Raw genomic sequence first — 17,891 nt, forward strand, 5'->3', positions numbered from 1 at the left:
CCCATTTGATAACTAGTAATTTATTTTCTCAGTAGCCTCAGACTTTAAATAATGTATGGTTTTATTTTCAACAATTTATCTATCGCATTGGTTTCTCCCCCTTTGAGCCCCTGGGACATCAACATGGATATATTACAGATTATATAGGGGGACGGTTGACAGTTGAGGCAAACTCCATGATGGTGCTACTTGGCATCCATGTGGTGTGGTCAGTTGGGTTACAGAGGACTTGAACTAACACCAGCCCTTCTCACTAGCGTGTTCTCTAAACAACACCCCGTAGAGTCACACATTAATGGAACTTCTGATAGGACACCTCAACCAAGGCCCTTGTGAACAAGCACTTCCCCTTGTGTACCCTGTAGAGAAGACCCCCACAGAGTTTACCTAAACCTGTTTATGCTTCAGTGGCTCGGAACTCTCAAGCACTCCACCCATGGAACCTAATAAAGGATTGAGCCCCATGTCATAATGGAGGGGTGCCTTTGATGTTTAAATGAGGTGAATAAAAAAAAATAAAAATTAAAAAACAATGAGGTGAATATACATACATGGCCATACTGGATGTGTGATAGATATCCCTTATGTAGAAGGAAAATATTCCAGTATGAGGCAAGGCCACAGAGAAAGAGTACAGGAAGAAGAACTGATGAATTCTGCATGTGCAGAAAGGATACCTGTTTCCAGGTTGCACAACTCTCTGAATACAGAAAGATAAATTCTATTTGTCTTTTTTTTTTTTAAGATTTTATTTATTTGACAGAGATACAGCGAGAGAGGGAACACAAGTAGGGGGAGTGGGAGAGGGAGAAGCAGGCTTCCCGCAGAGCAGGCAGCCCAGTGCTGGGCTCGATCCCGGGACCCTGGGATCATGACCTGAGCTGAAGGCAGCCACTTAATGACTGAGCCACCCAGGCGCCCCTATTTTTCTTATTTTTTAATGATCTCCAGTTCTTCTTGATTTCTCAGTTTCCTTCCCAGCTACAAATACATCTGAGAAAACTTTTTTGTACGTGCTGTGGCTGGAGAGTCCTCCCTGATCTCTTAATTCAGATTAGAGGGATACAAGGACAATGGGCCACAGTGTAAATTCAGACAGTTAGCACTTAGAGGGATGTGAGTATAGGTAAAACATGATGATCTACACTCCTAGAAAGAAAGGTAAGAAGATTTTTTAATTTTTTAAAAAGATTTTTATTTATTTATTTGACAGAGAGAGAGATCAAAAGGAGGCAGAGAGGCAGGCAGAGAGAGAGGGGGAAGCAGGCTCACCGCTGAGCAGAGAGCCGGATTCGGGGCTTGGTCCCAGGACCCTGAGACCTTGACTTGAGCTGAAGGCAGAGGCTTAACCCACTGAACAATCCAGGCACCAACACTATTTTTTTTTTTAAAGATGTTATTTATTTGAGGGGTGCCTGCGTGTCCCGGTCATTAGGCGTCTGCCTTTGGCTGGTATGGTTCGGGATCGAGTACCCCATCGGGCTCCCTGCTCAGCGGGAAGCCTGCTTCTCCCTCTCCCACTTCCCTGCTTGTGTTCCCTCTCTCGCTGTCTCTCTCTGTCAAATAAATAATTAAAGCCTTTAAATAAAGAAAAAGATTTTATTTATTTGAGAGAGAGATAGGGAGAGAGCATAAACAGGGCGAGTGGCAGAGGCAGAGGGAAAAGCTGGCTCCCAGCAGAGCAGGGAGCCCAAGGCAGGCTCGAATCCAGGACCCCAGGATCATGATCCGAGTTGAAGGCAGATGCCCAATGGACTGAGCCACCCAGGTGGCCAAGACTATTTTTAAAAAGATTTTTATTTATTTCGCAGAGAGAAAGAGAAAGCACAAGCAGGGAGAGCAACAGAGGGAAAGGGAGAAGCAGGGATCCTGGGATCCTGATCTGAGCCAAAGGAAGATACTTCACTGACTGAGCCACTCAGGGGGCCCTGAGATAAGACCTATTAAAAGCATACCTAGAGAATTCTTTCTGAAATTTGGGGAGGGAACCGGAGGCAACATGTGCTCACTCCAAAGGCCAAGTCAGCTGCTCATGGTGTCATCTGATAAATAAAAGTATGGAGATGTGGACTTGGCATATATGGTGATTTCCTGGAACCAAGGATTTCCCATTTTTCTTCACGACTTAACTGACATCTTGGGTGTCACTGATAAGCAGATTCTGCTGGCTGACAGAGATTACTATCTTCCTCAGACCTAGACTGGTGGCAGTGGATGGTGACCGGTATTGGATGATGGAAGCATTGTGGACATGGCAGAGTAGATGTTGGAGAGGAAGCCTTCAGGACATGGTAATAGGCAGGATCAGCAAGTCATGGGCTGTGGTTTCGCAAAGCACTAGGATCCCAGGTGCATAACCACAACACAGGTCTGACCCACTGCAGATGGGTGACCTTCCAGGGACGCGGACTCAGAGCTGACAGGCACCTCCATCATTCCACTTACCCATGGTTAGGGCAGCCATGTGCTCTGGGCTCTGTGGGGACACAGATCAGCAGTCAGAGGCACTGACCATGTCTGCTTCATGTGATCCACCCAATTTTTGGCCAGAAATCCCCATGGCATTTCCTAGCCAGTGCTGTTCTGACACTCACCCTGTCTAGAGTGGAGCTGGGATGTTGCGGAATCCACTGCAAAGAAGCTGGTTATGCCCATTTAACATTATTACAAGTGAAATATAATAACCCATCTCATTTTGTAGCTGTGTGCTTGTGTTCAGCTCTAAGGAAGGTTAATACTTATAGAAAATAAGATGTATATTTTATGTACACAATGAACATGTAGGAAGCCCATGTCTAATAAAACGACTGAGACATGACCTGGGGTAACCTCTTTTTCCTCATTTTTGCCCTGATATTATTGATATGCAGCACTGTGTTCCTCCTTCCTCTCTCATGGCCCCAAAATGGTTGCCTCCCACTAGGTACCAAACTTGTTTCAAGATTAAGAAGGATTAAGAAAAAAATCTGATAGCACATAAGGATTTTGACTGGAAGGTATTTCTTCTTCATTCAGGGCAGTCCTGCCTCCACGGGGGCTTCTCCATCTCACTCTCACATGGCCCTATAAGCAACAGTGTGTGTGTGCCGCAAGTAGTCACCCAAGAATAGCATTAAAAATGGACATTTTTACCCGCACTGTGCCACCACATCTGACACGATGACCATCACCCTTTTCACTATAATGTTTTATGAAAACCTCTCAAATTTAGAATATGCTTAACCCAGATGCACAAGAAATTTATTACGTGTGCAAGTAGAATGCTCCTTTTGAGGTAGGCATGTAAAGATCTTCAACCCTGCACATATGTTATTTAGGAATTTAGGGAAAAATTATTGGGGAGGAACAATACTCCTTTACCATTCAAGATTATTTTACCCAGTTTTATTTACCTAGGTAAATAACTGACAGAGACAGATTACAGGAGAAAGCAATCCCAAAGTCTAGTAACATGCACCCAAAACCCAATAATGAACGTGAGACCCATAAAAATAACCAATGTAGATAGTTTTCACGATTTATGAGGAAAAAGAAGAGACAATACATCTGTGAGAATTTGACAGCATAAAGAAAACTCCTGTTTGGGCCTTCACTTAGTATGGAATTCTGAGTGGAATTTAGGTAGTGGTAGTGAAGTAGTGAAAAGTAACAAGTTTCTTCATGCAAGTTTTTTCCAGCTCCCAATTCCCTATCCATGGAGATAAGAACACCTCTTTCTCTCTCTGTGCAGGAAAGGTATCCATTGCACGGGAGACTGATTTCCTGCTTTCTGGACACAAATGGTGGTCAGGATGTTCTTTCTGTATTGGTTGATTCCTAAGTACCTTTTATTTCAAAATAATCAATATGGCAAAGGGGCACATTTTAGGGCAGCCTGCCACTGTCCTCTGTACGAACTCAGCAAGACAGAACTGATAATCCGTCACAGCACAGAGACCAGAAGCCTAGAACCCTCACCTTCCACAGCTCCACCCAGAGTCACCTTCTGAAGACTTTTAGGTCTGTCCCCACTCTGGGCTATCCCTTCACTGAACAGATAGAAGGAGATCAAAATTTTCTTTGGCTGCCTATTCCCAGTCTCAATGGTAGGTGTTCACTTTTTGCCAGAACCCAACACCAGATACAAGGGAGCAGAGATACGTATGTCTGAGTGCCTAAATGTCTGTCTTTGTCATTCAAGTCAATGCTGCTTTTGTGTGCTCATTCAGGACCTTGTTTTCATTTATGAACATCCCCTTTGTTGCTGAGGGTTAAAACAGTAAACATCCATATTCATGGTGAAATGATCATCTCAAACTGGTTTCGCTTCACCAGCACCTTTGGTGTTGAGCCAAAAAACACCGTCAAGACAAAAATAAGAAATAAGAAAAAGACAGGTTTTATTTGTATCAACTAAAGAGAACACCAGGGACATTTCCCAAAACTAGCTCCCCAAACAACAAAACTGGGTGAGTTTTAAGCTAATGGCATATGTATATTCATCAAGGAGCCTGGAAAAGCCCATTTCAGAGTGAAATCCACCAAAATGTCATCATAAATTGACACAGTCCAGGTCCCAGTTGATTGAAGTCAAAGGACCAGTAACAGGGGGCATAATCATCTCTCTGGCTCCCTTATTCTGTTATCTGTGTGCTCAAGGGGGTTTAATTCCCACAACAGCTACTAGAGAATCTCTGTTAAGATAATCTTTACTTGGGAAAAAAGAAAAAGGACGATCTTTACTTTGGAAACAGCAATGGGAGTTTTATCAAGATTAATTGTCTCTGATATGGTTAGACTATCTCCTGGGCTTGTGGTGGTGGCTGTTGGTATTTACATTCTTTTGCTGCCTTAAAACCATGAACTACTGATGTCTCTCTGTAATTCTGACATATTCCAGAACATTCTTCAAAGAGGTGCTTGGGTAAGTAGTGCTGGCAGAGATCACAAACAGGCATAGATCATAAAATGGCTGGGGGCCTAAAGTGACTTCTCTTATGTGAAGAAATCTTTGTCTCTTCTCCCTTTTTCTGTGAACCCTTAATCGTATTAACCTACAAAACCTTTACCATAATGAACATATCCAAAACTCCATACAGTTAAGCTTTTTGTATGCTGACAACGCTTTAGATGCATTCTGGCAAATTTCCAGGGTAAAATACACCATTAGAGTCAGTGTGCCGCACAACGGAACACCAGTATTTCTTCATCCTAAGTGAGTGCTGTTATATCTATGGATTTTTTAAAAGATGTATTTATTTCGGAGAGAGAGGAAAGAGAGAGTGAGCAAGGGGAGCGGCAGAGGGAGTGAAAGAGAAAGAATCTGCAAGCCGACTCTCCACTGATTACGGTGCCCAGCACCGGCATCGACTGAAGGACCCTGAGATCCTGACCTAGATGGATATCAAGAACCGGCTGGCCAACCAACCGGGCCACCCAGGGGTCCCGAGTGGTGTTGTGTTTAACATTAAAAATAAAAACTGCCAGGGGTGCCTGAGTGTCAGTCTGTGGGTTGTCTGACTTGATTTTGGCTCACAACATGATCTCTGGGTGAGGAGACTGAGCCCTCCAACGGCTCTTCGATGAGCACAGAGCCTGCTAAAGATTCCCTCTACCGCTCTCTCTCTACCCCTCCGCACCTCGCTTGCGCTCTTGGTCTCTCCAAAAATAAGGAAATAAATAAAAGATAAATAAAAATAAACAAATAAAAACTGCCAGTTATTTTATCCACAAAACGATGGGTTTATTCAGGAATAACAGTATGAAATTGGGGACATACAAGCTGCGGCAAAACGACAGGCAAGTCTAGGAAACAAAGAAAAGGGACGCTTTTACTGAGGCGAGAAGGGGGAAGTTGAGAACTCTGTTATACACTAAAAGTTCCTCAGAGTAAAATGGTAGTATGAAGGTTGGTGGTTTTTCAGTGGTTGAGCTATTGTCTGGAAGGGATAAGAAAAGCGTCTCTTCCTCTGGCTGGAACAGTATAGTCTATGTCCAAGGTCAAGTTTGCATAAAGTCAAGACCTTCCCTTCCTATTGGAGCTGCAATGACTATGAGTCCTAGGGATTGAGAGCCCCCCCTGCTGAAACCTCCCGACTCCATTTTAGTGAGGGTTCCCATTAATTTCACATTTCCAGGTGACCAACATTTCAAAATTTCCTTCACTGCTAGTTGCTGGCAACAAACCCTGTAATCTTCACATGGATGATTTCATTTTTTTTTTTAATTCCATGTGATTTCATACAGTATTTCTTTTTTCCGTGTGTGTCTTATTTAATTCAACAAAATAACCTACAGACTGTATGGGCCAAACACAAGCCACCCCATGATGGGCCCCTTTGGCAGAAAGATTATTTATCTTGAGGGAAAAAGCAATCAAAATCCAGCAGATTCAGGAAAAGTCTTTTCCACCCCACCTCACTGACTAAAAAGAATTTAGATAGAGAAGGTGCCGCAGGTTGAGAGCCATCAACATACCTAACTACATTATGATGTATACGAGGCATGAGAGAGAGAAAGGAACATAAGACCTGTCTGAGCCAAGTTCTCGATGTTCTATTTTTTTTTAGTGGCCCAGAGAATAATATTTTACCAAATATTTACTCATTTCTTTCTTCCTGTGAATTTTCTCTCTTCCCTTGGAATTCTTAGATTCTCCCTTCTTCCGTTCTTCTGCTTTCCTCCTCAAAGACTCATGTACCTTACTGTGCCAGTCCTTGAAACTTTCACATCTCTGTGGAGTCTCCATACGTACGGTTTAAATTTGATTTCCTCCTGTTTATCTCATGCCAATTTGTTCTTGGTCAACAATGAGAACTTCCTCATACATTCCGTTCAGGCTTTCGTAATATGTATGTTCTTCCAACTTACATTTAGCTCCTATTTTATACACTTAATGTTTTTTTGTTTTGTCTTGTGAAATTTTTTTAAGATTTTTTATTTATTTATTTGACAGAGAGAGAGAGACAATGAGAGAGGGAACACAAGCAGGGGGAGTGGGAGAGGGAGAAGCAGGCTTCCAGCGGAGCAGGGAGCCTGGTGTGGGGCTGGATCCCAGGACTCCGGGATCATGACCTGAGCTAAAGGCAGATGCTTAATGACTGAACCACACTGGTGCCCCTAAGCTCAATGTTAAAAAAGAAAAAGAAACAAAAAGGCTGGGCCCAGCATCTACCTTCTCAGGGAAAAGAGGGGGCATCTAGCACCAACCGCTTAAGTTTTATGAGGATTAACCCACCTACATGTTCCGGAGGTCCCAGCACAGCCCCAAGGATCCTATGTGTGTGTGCAGGTAAAAGCGCAGTACGTGCAGCATTAATAATGTGTCTGTGTTGTTTCCAAATACAGACTTCCCAGGCTGTAGCTCCTCCAAGCACTGCCGGTACATCCATCTAACTCATTCACCTCTGCTCTCTACCTGAAGCCTTGACTAACTGTAGGTTCTTGAGATCAACAGACCTCTGAGGTGGGGGAAACGAGGAACCCAAGGATCCTGGAAGATCAAGCATCAGCAAGCTAGGGAGGGGCCTGCCCTGCGTCCAGTGAGTCTCCTTGAGACCAGACTGACAATGATGAAGCCCTGGAGCACTGCTTCCCCTGCATGTCATGCTCACTACTTCTGTGCCTGCCCCTGAAGCCCTTCCTGCTTGGTTTGTGACTATGTACATTGTCTCTGGACTTGAATCCACCATGCTCCCCATCTGCCAAACTCTGGAACAAAGCAAATTTTCCTTCCCAACAGTGGAAAATTAGGCATGGGATGTCTCACTAAAATGGAGTCAGAGGTTTTAGGCAGGAAGAGCTCTCTTGCCATACCACTGGAAGTCAGTTGCAGACCCAACAGAGAGATGCACATGGGGGTGTCTGGGTGGCTCAGTGGGTTAAGCCTCTGCCTTCAGCTCAGGTCATGATCTCAGGGTCCTGGGATCGAGCCCCGCGTCGGGCTCTCTGCTCAGCGGGGAGCCTGCTTCCTCCTCTCTCTCTGCCTGCCTCTCTCTCTGTGAAATAAATAAAAAATCTTTAAAAATAAAATTAAAAATTAAAAAAAGAAAGGAAGAAAGAAAGAGATGCACTTGATCTTACGTGGACTTGATCTTGCTCCAGGATACTCCTCTGTTGCAGTATAAGGAAGAGATGCTTTTCTTTCTTTCCTTCTTCCTTTCTTCCCTCCCTCCGTCCCCCTTCCCCGTCTGTCTGTCTTTCTTTCTTTGTTATATTTTATTTATTTATTTGAGAGAGAGAGAGAACACAAGCGGAGGGAGCAGCAGGCAGAGGGAGAGGGAGAGGGAGAAGCAGGCTTCCTGCTGAGCAGAGAGCCCAATGTGGGGCTGATCCCAGGACCCCAGGATCATGACCTGAGCCAAAGGCAAATGCCCAATAAACTGAGCCACCCAAGTGCTGCAGGAAGAGATGTCTTTCTTATGTATTAAAAATACCTTCTCTCTTCATGGGCTTTTATATATAAATGGGCTGAATTAACAAGAAGTAATTTATTTATTTTTTTAAAGATTTATTTATTTATTTACTTATTTGACAGAGCTCACAAGTAGGCAGAGAGGCAGACAGAGAGGGGAAAGCAGGCTCCCCGCTGAGCAGAGAGCCTGATGTGGGGCTTGATCCCAGGACCCTGAGATCATGACCTGAGCCAAAGGCAGAGGCTTAACCCACTGGACCACCCAGGCGCCCCAATAAGAAGTAATTTAGAACTTCAATGACCAGAACAGGATTCTTTGATCTTTCCAAAGTTACTTTTATCAAAGATGAGTTCGACAAACATGGCTCTAAAATTGACAAAACTGAATGGGATTCCTATTTTAATTGGTATTTTGAGGGTTCCAAACCCTATCAGGAACATGATATTGCCTCATACCAACATGTAATTTTTCAACTGAATAAGGTTAAGCAAACAACTAGAAACACAGAAAAGGGCTTTTGAGGCCTGTGCCTCCCCTCCCCTACCTTTATCAAGAGTCGCTAGGAAGCCACCCTGTACTTGGGCCCCACGTCCAAAACCATCTTCCTTTGTGCTCTCCCTTCTTCACCCGCACTCTCATTCTATTCTTTTGTTGCACCTTCTTTTTCCTCTGAAGTTCCTCTGCTACCTCCTCTCTTGAACCTATTAAAATCTGCCCCCTTAAAGTTAAGTCTTCTGAAGATCTAAGTGGACACAATGTTCATGTTCCCTGGAATAAAGATGAACTTTGAGCAATAAAGAGTTCCCTAAAATGACTGAGCATCTCCATACGTTTGCTGAAGAATTTAACATATTGATTCAAAGTTCCCAAGCTGGTTGTTCAGATTTACATCAGTGGGTCCACATGCTTATGGCGAGGGCCAGGCCAAACACTGGCTGAAGCTAGCCCAACGGAAACATCATGAACAGGATCTAAAGACACAGACCCCTATGTTTTGGCAAGATGCCTGAAAACTTGCTAGAGGACGCCAGCAATCAATTACACTGCATTTCTGAATCCAGTGGATCAGAACAGAATTCAGGCTTGTACACAAGAGGCAGATGAATCCCTTCATAAGGGTTAGAATCAACTCCAATTTGTCTTTAAGGAGGGATTCAGCCAGGGCGCCAGGGTGGCTCCGGGGGCTGCGTGTCTGATTCATGATTTTGCTCACGTCGTGATCTCAGGGTTGTGAGACGGAGCCCTACTTCAGGCTCAGCACAGAATCTGTTTGAGATTCTCTCTCTCCTCCCTCTGCCCAACCCCTGCTTCTGCTCCAAATAAATAAATAAATACATGTCTTTAAAGATGGATTCTGTCAAGAACCTGAATGGTCCTGGAAGTAGATTCTCCCCTAGAGGCTGCAGAGAAAATCCCAGGCCTTGTGAAACCTTGATTTTGACCTTACAGGACCCTAAACAGAAAACAGGATAAGCCCACTGAAATTCAAATATGTAATCAGCAGAGCATCCTTTTTTAGCTCCTAAATGTGTGGAAATTTGTTACAGTGGAGACAGAACATAACAAAGACATAACATTAAATATTTTGTACATTCAACAAACTGAGGGTTGGTTGGGGGGAGGGATAGTGTGACTGGGTGATGGACATTGGGGAAGGTATGTGCTATGGTGAGTGCTGTCAACTGTATAAGACTGATGATTCACAGACCTGTACCCCTGAAGTAAATAATATAATTTTTTTTAAAAAAAGGAAAAATAATTAACATGAAGGGCCCCTGGTGGCTCAGTCATGAAGTGTCTGCCTTTGGCTCAGGTCATGATCCCAGGGTCCTGGGATTGAGCCCCGCGTTGGGCTCCCTGCTCAGTGCCAAGCCCGCTTCTCCCTCTCCCACTCCCCGTGCTGGTATTCCCTCTCTGTCAAATAAATAAAATCTTCAAAAAAAATTTTTTTACAACTAAATAAAATAAAAATCCTCATTCATTGCCCCCAGTAACAGTCTGATATTCAGTCATAAAAGCTCATCGGTGTGAAGTGCATCCTCGTTCTTACGCAATTTCAGAGAGTACGTGAAGTTCCATTTGAAATTGTGTAACACACCTACAAACTAAAATATTTTGCACTAGCTTTAATGTTTGCATAAATATTGTCATATCAAACTTATTGTCAATCAAACTGCTTTTTCACTTTTTTTTAAAAAAGATTTTATTTATTTATTTGACAGACAGAGATCACAAGTAGGCAGAGAGACAAGCAGAGAGAGAGGAGGAAGCAGGCTCCCTGCTGAGCAGAGAGCCCCATGCGGGGCTCGATCCCAGGACCCTGAGATCATGACCTGAGCTGAAGGCAGAGGCTTAACCCATTGAGCCACCCAGATGCCCCCAAACTGCTTTTTCTAACCAATGCTACATGAGGGCAGTATCTTCACAGTAGTAGAAATGGATTTACTGCATTTCTTACACATATCCGGCTGTGGTTGTAAATGTAACACGCTTGTTGAAACGCCTCCTTGTTGACATACAAATGTATCTGTCTCCTGCTACCAAGCACATCATGAAGTGTGGATCTTTGATTTGTACACACGTAACTGACTGGGTGGTTTTGGGACATAAAATTGTTGCACCACCATGACAGTGCGTTCTTACAATGAGGGGACAACTGCTGAACTACCCTTGCAAATGGACAATAAAAACCAGACACAAACACACAAAAACACATAATATCCTGCCAACTGTGTTTCCGCTGTTAAACCAATTAAACAGGGAAGCCACAGACTCAGTTGGCTTTAAGGTCTCGGAAGCCTCTGTAAGCAAACCACAACTTAATTCGCAATCAATGCACTGGAAAGGGAGAAAATCAACTTAAGAACAAACAATTAGAGTCAAGTAGGCCTTCCGAAAATAAGGCAACAGCGTGGGGTATGGCCAATCACATACCACCTCCCCACCACCTCTCCATAAAACCTCACTGCCACCTCCTACAGGTGGGGCAAGCGTAACCCTTTGAAAAGACAAACCAACTGGCCAGATTTACTCTGGGAAATCTGAACGTATATCATCTTATCTCTGAAGATCACACAGTACCTACCACCAGTCACTTCGACCAGTTTCTCAAGCGGCATCAACTCCTGACCCCCATTGCAGGCCGGCAGAAGACAGTGCGACAGGTTTCCCCAACAGCCCACTTTTGCACATGCGCACCACACACCAATGTGATTCTGCCCTTACTTCCCCAGCCCCCACCCTTGGCAATGGCTTCCCAGAGCGCCTGTGCAGGTACAGTCGCCCAATAAGGGCTGCACATGTGCAGAGAGGGTTTGTGGCGCACACTGTTTCTCTATGGGCCCCAACGTGCAGTCGTGTACTCCTCCCTAACCAGCCAAGGGGGTTTCCTGAAACTCATTTCAACCAAGCCCACACACCTGAGTTCAAGTTCAGGCAAGCTAGGACCAGAGTGTAAGGACAGACCAGTCCTCCCTCTGGCCAGTGTTGCTGTTATACACCCGGAGTTTCTGCTGCCCTCTCCTGTTTCTCCTTTCCTATTGATGCCTATGCACACTGAAAACAGAGGTGAACCCCTCAAAGTCCTGAGTCTGTCATCTGCCACAGTGCAGAGGATCCCAGAAGAGACGGGGATCAGGGCTGGACATCCAGGATCACCTGTGCAACATGAATGCAAGTGGCGCCCGTCGATCCCACCAGCGGACCTTCTGACACCCCCGGATTCCCGTTGCATATTTGGTCCTAACATTATGTGGCCAGAGCTCAGGGCCCAGAAATTTCGTCGGGCATAAGTCCCTCTGCCCGAATGGGGATTACAGAGACTAACAGAGAATTGTCTGTTAAGATTCCGTGGAAAATAACCTCAGACCACAAAATTGCCCTCCACAGCTCCACTGCTCGTCCCCGTGCCTCCCTTCTCAGAACAGCTCAGAGAACAGAGTTCCTGGCAGCCCCATGTGGGTGGCCCCAACTGGCATTCACACTTTCCTGAGGCTCAGACTCAGACAAAGCACAGCAAAAGACTTAAAATTTGGGGAGGAAGTTTCACCTTTCTGGTTAAAACACTGCTCCCAGGGGTGCCTGGGTGGCTCAGTGGGTTAAGCCTCTGCCTCCCGCTTGGGTCATGATCTCAGGGTCCTGGGATCAAGCCCCACGTTGGGCTCTCCACTCAGCAGGGAGCCTGCTCCCCCCCGCCCCCTCTCTGCCTGCCTCTCTGCCTACTTGTGATCTCTCTCTGTCAAATAAATGAATAAAATCTTAAAAAAAAAAAAAAAAACTGCTTCCAAGTTAACACATAACATCCCACCTTCCGTTCCTGGGATGTCCACTCATAGTCCACACATTAAAATGAACCAAATATATAAATGCAAATGATTGATGTATCAAATTTCATTCAGAGCCTCTAATCCACCCTTCCTTCCTATCTCCCAGACTGCTCTCATATCTATGTGCCATCACACCCAACATTATTTTTAAGGTTAATGATAATGAAAAAGAAGAGAAAGAGTCTCTACTCCCAAGAAGGCACGCCCAGCACCCAAATCCCTCTGGAAAGTGATCATATAGTATACAATTCCCAGGGCTTTAGAATGATCAACATGAATATTGTAAGATTCCTAGCACAGTATCTTGGGCCCAGTGCATCCTCTAGTCACACACTCAGACATCCTATACCTGGAGCATGGAGTAGCTGCTCAATAAACATTCCTTTCATGAATGAGCGCATACTATTCATATAAAACCACCTTGCGCAGACAACACAACCTTATCTAGTCCCTTCCTAACTTGTATGGGATGAGCAGAGAAGGTCATCTTTCCAGAAGCTGTTAGCAGTCATCACTGAGAAAGACAGTATTTGTGTTGAGAGAGAACGGTTTGGAATAAGGGACTCAGACTTGCTCTTCTGCTTTCTCTAACATAATGCTAGTGGACATGAAGTCTGGGGACAGCAGCCTCAATGACTGAAAAACACACACTAATGGGCTTCATCCACTTCTAGGGAGTCATGATATCAGAGTATGGGGCCCCAGAATCTATTTTTAATGGGAACCTCAAATGGTCTGTAGATACATGCAATTCTGACAAACAATGGTTGAAAAGTCATTCTCAGCTGTGCCTCCATGTTGGGATCTCCTGTGTAGGTTTTAGAATTACCATGTCTAGTGTCCCAACCACAAAGATTCTGTCACTTAGTCCTTGATAGGGCCTAGCATCAATTAGGTCTTAGTGAAGTGCCGCAACATGTTCTACTGTGAGGCCAATGTAAACACTGAGGCTCCCAGCTCCATTTCTGAGGACAGAGTCTGGTCAATGGGGAAGCCTCCGTACAGAGGGCTACTCTATATAAGATTTCATAGGGGAGGGTAAGTCTCCCCCAAATTCCTGATTTTGTACCAGACTTTGTGTGTGCCTGCAGGAGACAAATGCACCCAAAAAATTAGAGAGGAGTAAATCACATTGGGGCCTCCACTTTGAAACTACCTATGCGTACAGATTTTCGCATGCTTCCACAAACAATGGAATAGAAATCAGATCACATAAACCCTTAGTGGCCATGGGGAGACTTTTGGATTTCCCTGTGAATGCCACGGAAGACACCAGAACAGGAGGTGAGTCCTTCAAGGATGTAGGAGCATGTGAAGAGTGAGATGGGAGCTATCCCTCTGTGACCACGAGAGAATTAAACCTTCCAGACTCATCCCGTTCAAGCAGAGCATCTCAAACCACATTTTAAGCTCAAGTTTTCTCTTTTTTGCTTTGGCCCCCACCTGTGTCATCTGCTTCATTCATTCCCACCTACCTGAGTGTGTGGCTACTGTCTCCTTTCTCCTCATGTGCTGGGGCTCTTTACTTTTCCAGAGAAGATGACCAGATCCAGACTACAGACAGCAAGACCTATTGACAAGAAAAAGAAGCATGACTCTTCCTGGAGAATCTACAATTTCAAATTCAGCACTATGCTCAGTAGGGAAGAGAGCACATTACAGAAGCCTGTAGAAATTTACTTCTCCAAACACTGTTTCCTGATGGCCTCTTTAGAATACTTAGGAAGCATTTTCAATGTTCAGCTCCTTAACACCACTTCCAAGTACTGCTGAATCAGAAATAAAGACTAGATATTTGATTTTAATACGTGAGCAACAGTATTTTACACTAGTTGGTTTCTAGAATTATCCCTACTCTAGAGTGAAGTTTACAGATAACCTCAGGGAATGGTAAGGCTGAAATCAAAATAAAACATCATGAATACTTCCTTCCTCACACCAACAAATCTTATTATTTCAAAGAAATAATCAGGCATTTATCATTTGTGCTGACTTACACCACAGAATTTTAAGACATTTGAATATACAGTAATTCCACAGTACTTGTTTCATTCTACTGAAAATAAAAACGTAATAAAGGAGAGCACATCTGTGACACTGTGCAGAATTAAATGGAAACTCATGAAACCAAAGACCATTTAATACCTCTATTTGCAAAGACCAAGATCTCCTCCTGTAAAGAAAAGTGAGAGCCCACATTTTCCAGGGGAATCTAGCAGAGAGACCCTGAACCAAGCGAACGAAGTTAATATCAGATGAAAAAAGACAAATTGGGATCAGTGGCCTGATGCACGTAGGACTCCTCACTGTTGTGATAAAGTTTACAAAACAAAGAATCGTACTATGATTCTGATGATGAAAATAATAGCAGTTTTATGAAATTTCAAGTCAGAGATAGCTCCCACATCCTGTAGTCTTTCATGTATTTCAAATACTAAGTCTTCCGTTAAAGCAACTTAGACAGCAAGGCTTTCTTTCTCAGGACATTGACTTATTTTGGGCCTGACAGCCATCTGGATTATCCGTTCACATTCATTCAGTTTATACAGACTCAGGTCACACCCAGGCAGAATCTAAATATTAAGTATTTCCTCCTTCATCGGGATTCCTGACAAATCTCCAGTGAGGATCATGGGTATCAACATAGCCCCATGTTGATCTGTCGCAGAGGGAATATTTTCAATAGTTGCAGGTCGTGAATTCATGGAGGGGATTCATGTCGCACAGAAAGCCCAGGTGGAGAGAATGGAGAGACAGCCCCAGGAAAGGACTATCCTGAAGGGATGACTTTGACTGTCCTTAAACGGAACCACAGTTGTCCAAAAACCTACTGGCTCCGCAGGACCCCCAAAATTAGAGAAGTGAATGCTTGCCAGTTCTAAACAGACTGCCTTTCAGTAAGAAAGGAAGACACCGCTCTTGAGCTCATCAGGACAAGATTTACCTGAGAAGCAGCCATTTCTTCCTCTCCCTTCTGGGCTACGTGTCTTTCTCAGGTGACATGTAGAGATCCCACAGGTTTGCCCTTAAAGGCCTCGGCACAGCCTCCTCACCCACTATCAGCAGCTCAAGGCACAAGGATCTCGAAATGCACAAAAAGCCGCCCTCTCCTTTGTCACAGGAAAGATTCAGGAAAAAAAGAGCTTTCACTTGGACATTTGCATGTGCGCTTCTCCTTCCCGGTTTCAGATGTCCTCGCCTCCCACCAACAGCCACGAATCCTGCCACAGCCCGGGGAGCCTGGGCTGCCCTGACCTGCCCCTTCCAACTAACTGCAGACTGAAGACTGTTACCTTGTCCCCAAGACACAACGATGAAGGTCAGGGTAAACGGATCTGGCCAAGTGAGCACCTGCTCACCAGGGCTGCTTTTAACTCTGGCAAAGTGGATATTGTTGCCATTAATAACCCATTTATTGATCTGAACTACATGGCCTACATATTCAGTATGACTCCACCCACGGCAAATTTCACGGCATAGTCAAGGCTGAGAACAGGAAACTTGTCATCAGTGGAAACCCCATTTCCATCTCCCAGGCGTGAGATCCCGCCAACATCGAATGGGGCGATGCTGGTACTCAGTAAGTCGTTGCGTCCACCGGGGTCTTCACCACTATGGAGATGGCCGGGGTTTACTTGAACGGTGGGTCTAAGTGGGTCATCATCTCTGCCGCTTCTGCTGATGCCCCCATGTTTGTGATAGACATGAACCATGAGGAATATGACAACTCCCTCAAGATTGTCAACAATGCCTCCTGCACCACAGTCTGGCCCTTCTGGCAAAGGTCATCCATGACAACTTTGGCATCACGGAGGGACTCAGGACCACAGGTCATGCCACCACGGCTATCCAGACGACCATGGACCACCTCTCTGGGAAGTCGTGGCTTGGTGGCTGAGGGGTTGCCCAGTACATTATCCCTGATTCTACCAGCATTGCAAGGACATCCCTGCGACAAATGGGAAGCACACTGGCATGGGTTCAGTGTCCCCATCCCAATGTGTCATCTGACCTGCCACCCGGAGAAAGTTGCGAAATATGATAACATCAAGAAGTGATGATGGTGAAGTAGGCATCAGGTGGCCCTGTCAAGGGCATCCTCAGCTATACTGAGAACCAAGTCTTCTCCTGCAACATTCACAGGGACACCCACTCTTCTACCTTTGATTCTGGGGCTGGCATTGCTCCCAACGATCAGTTTGTGAAGCTCATTTCCTGGTATGACAATGAACTTGGCTACAGTGACTGCAGCCAAACCTCATGGTCCACATGGTCTCCAAGGACTAAGAGCCCCTGGACCACCAGACTGAACAAGAGCGAGAGGAAGAGAGAGGCAGCCAGGCAGTCCTTGCCCCCGAATCATCCCCCAACACAGAGAATCTCCTGACCTCCAGTTACCATTGCAGACTCCCTGAAGCGGGGGGTGGGTGGGACTTGGGGAGCCCTACCTTATCATGTACCAGAATAAAGAATACTGTAACCACGGGGGGAAAAAAAGTTTTTATATGTTAAGAATGAAATATGGATGAATGGAAAAATACAGAAAGGAAGGATAGATCAGTAGTTCAGGGAGTTTTCACTCTTGTATTCACATTTTAGGATAGAAAATGTTTGACTTTATAAGTAAATGCCAGTTTTCCTGTACTTTATCCACACTTATCAACGGTGTATGATCATTTTAATTCCTTCACACTGGTGTTAACAATTTTATTTTTTCCTCAAATTTAGTCATTCTAGAAATAGAAAGTGTCATCTCCTTGTAGTTTTTCTGTTTTCTAGGAGTGGTTAAAGAAAATAGGACATATATGCATTATATATTTAAGATATAAAATACATATATCAGACTATATTATGTATCATATATAATACATAAGATATATGTATGCAACTTTCAGTCTTAAAAAGGGAAGAAAGACATCTTCCCATTTTAGACAAAGCAGGTGAGCCTGGAGGACATTATTGAGTGGAACAAGCCACACAAAGCGGGAAATACTGCTTTGTCTCAATTATATCTGGAATCTAATAAAGGTGAACTCCTAAAAGCAGAGTAAAAGTGTGATTGCAGGACATGGCTGAGGGTGAAGTGGGAGATGTTGGCCAAACAGTACAAAATTTCAGTTACGCAGGATGAATAAATTCTGGAGCTCTAACGCGTGGCACGGTGACTGCAGAT

At 44.5% G+C, this 17,891-nt stretch overlaps 1 protein-coding gene and 1 pseudogene across 2 annotated transcripts in view; one reads left to right on the plus strand and one right to left on the minus strand.

Annotated features, from left to right (window-relative positions):
- Window positions 1-17,891, minus strand: part of LOC308358023 (uncharacterized protein) — a 184,406-nt gene that overhangs the window by 101,863 nt on the left and 64,652 nt on the right. Inside the window, exon 3 of the mRNA XM_080828002.1 lies at window positions 14,194-14,288. The gene's annotated coding sequence lies outside the window, so the exon portion shown is untranslated. The remainder of the gene's footprint in view (window positions 1-14,193; window positions 14,289-17,891) is intronic.
- LOC308357890 (glyceraldehyde-3-phosphate dehydrogenase-like) lies at window positions 13,948-16,616 on the plus strand (annotated as a pseudogene). The gene is made up of 2 exons: window positions 13,948-14,002; window positions 15,840-16,616. The product of its transcript is annotated as a glyceraldehyde-3-phosphate dehydrogenase-like (transcript).

The sequence above is a fragment of the Martes martes genome (genome assembly GCF_963455335.1).
Source record: "Martes martes genome assembly, chromosome: 17".
Lineage (NCBI taxonomy): Eukaryota > Metazoa > Chordata > Mammalia > Carnivora > Mustelidae > Martes > Martes martes.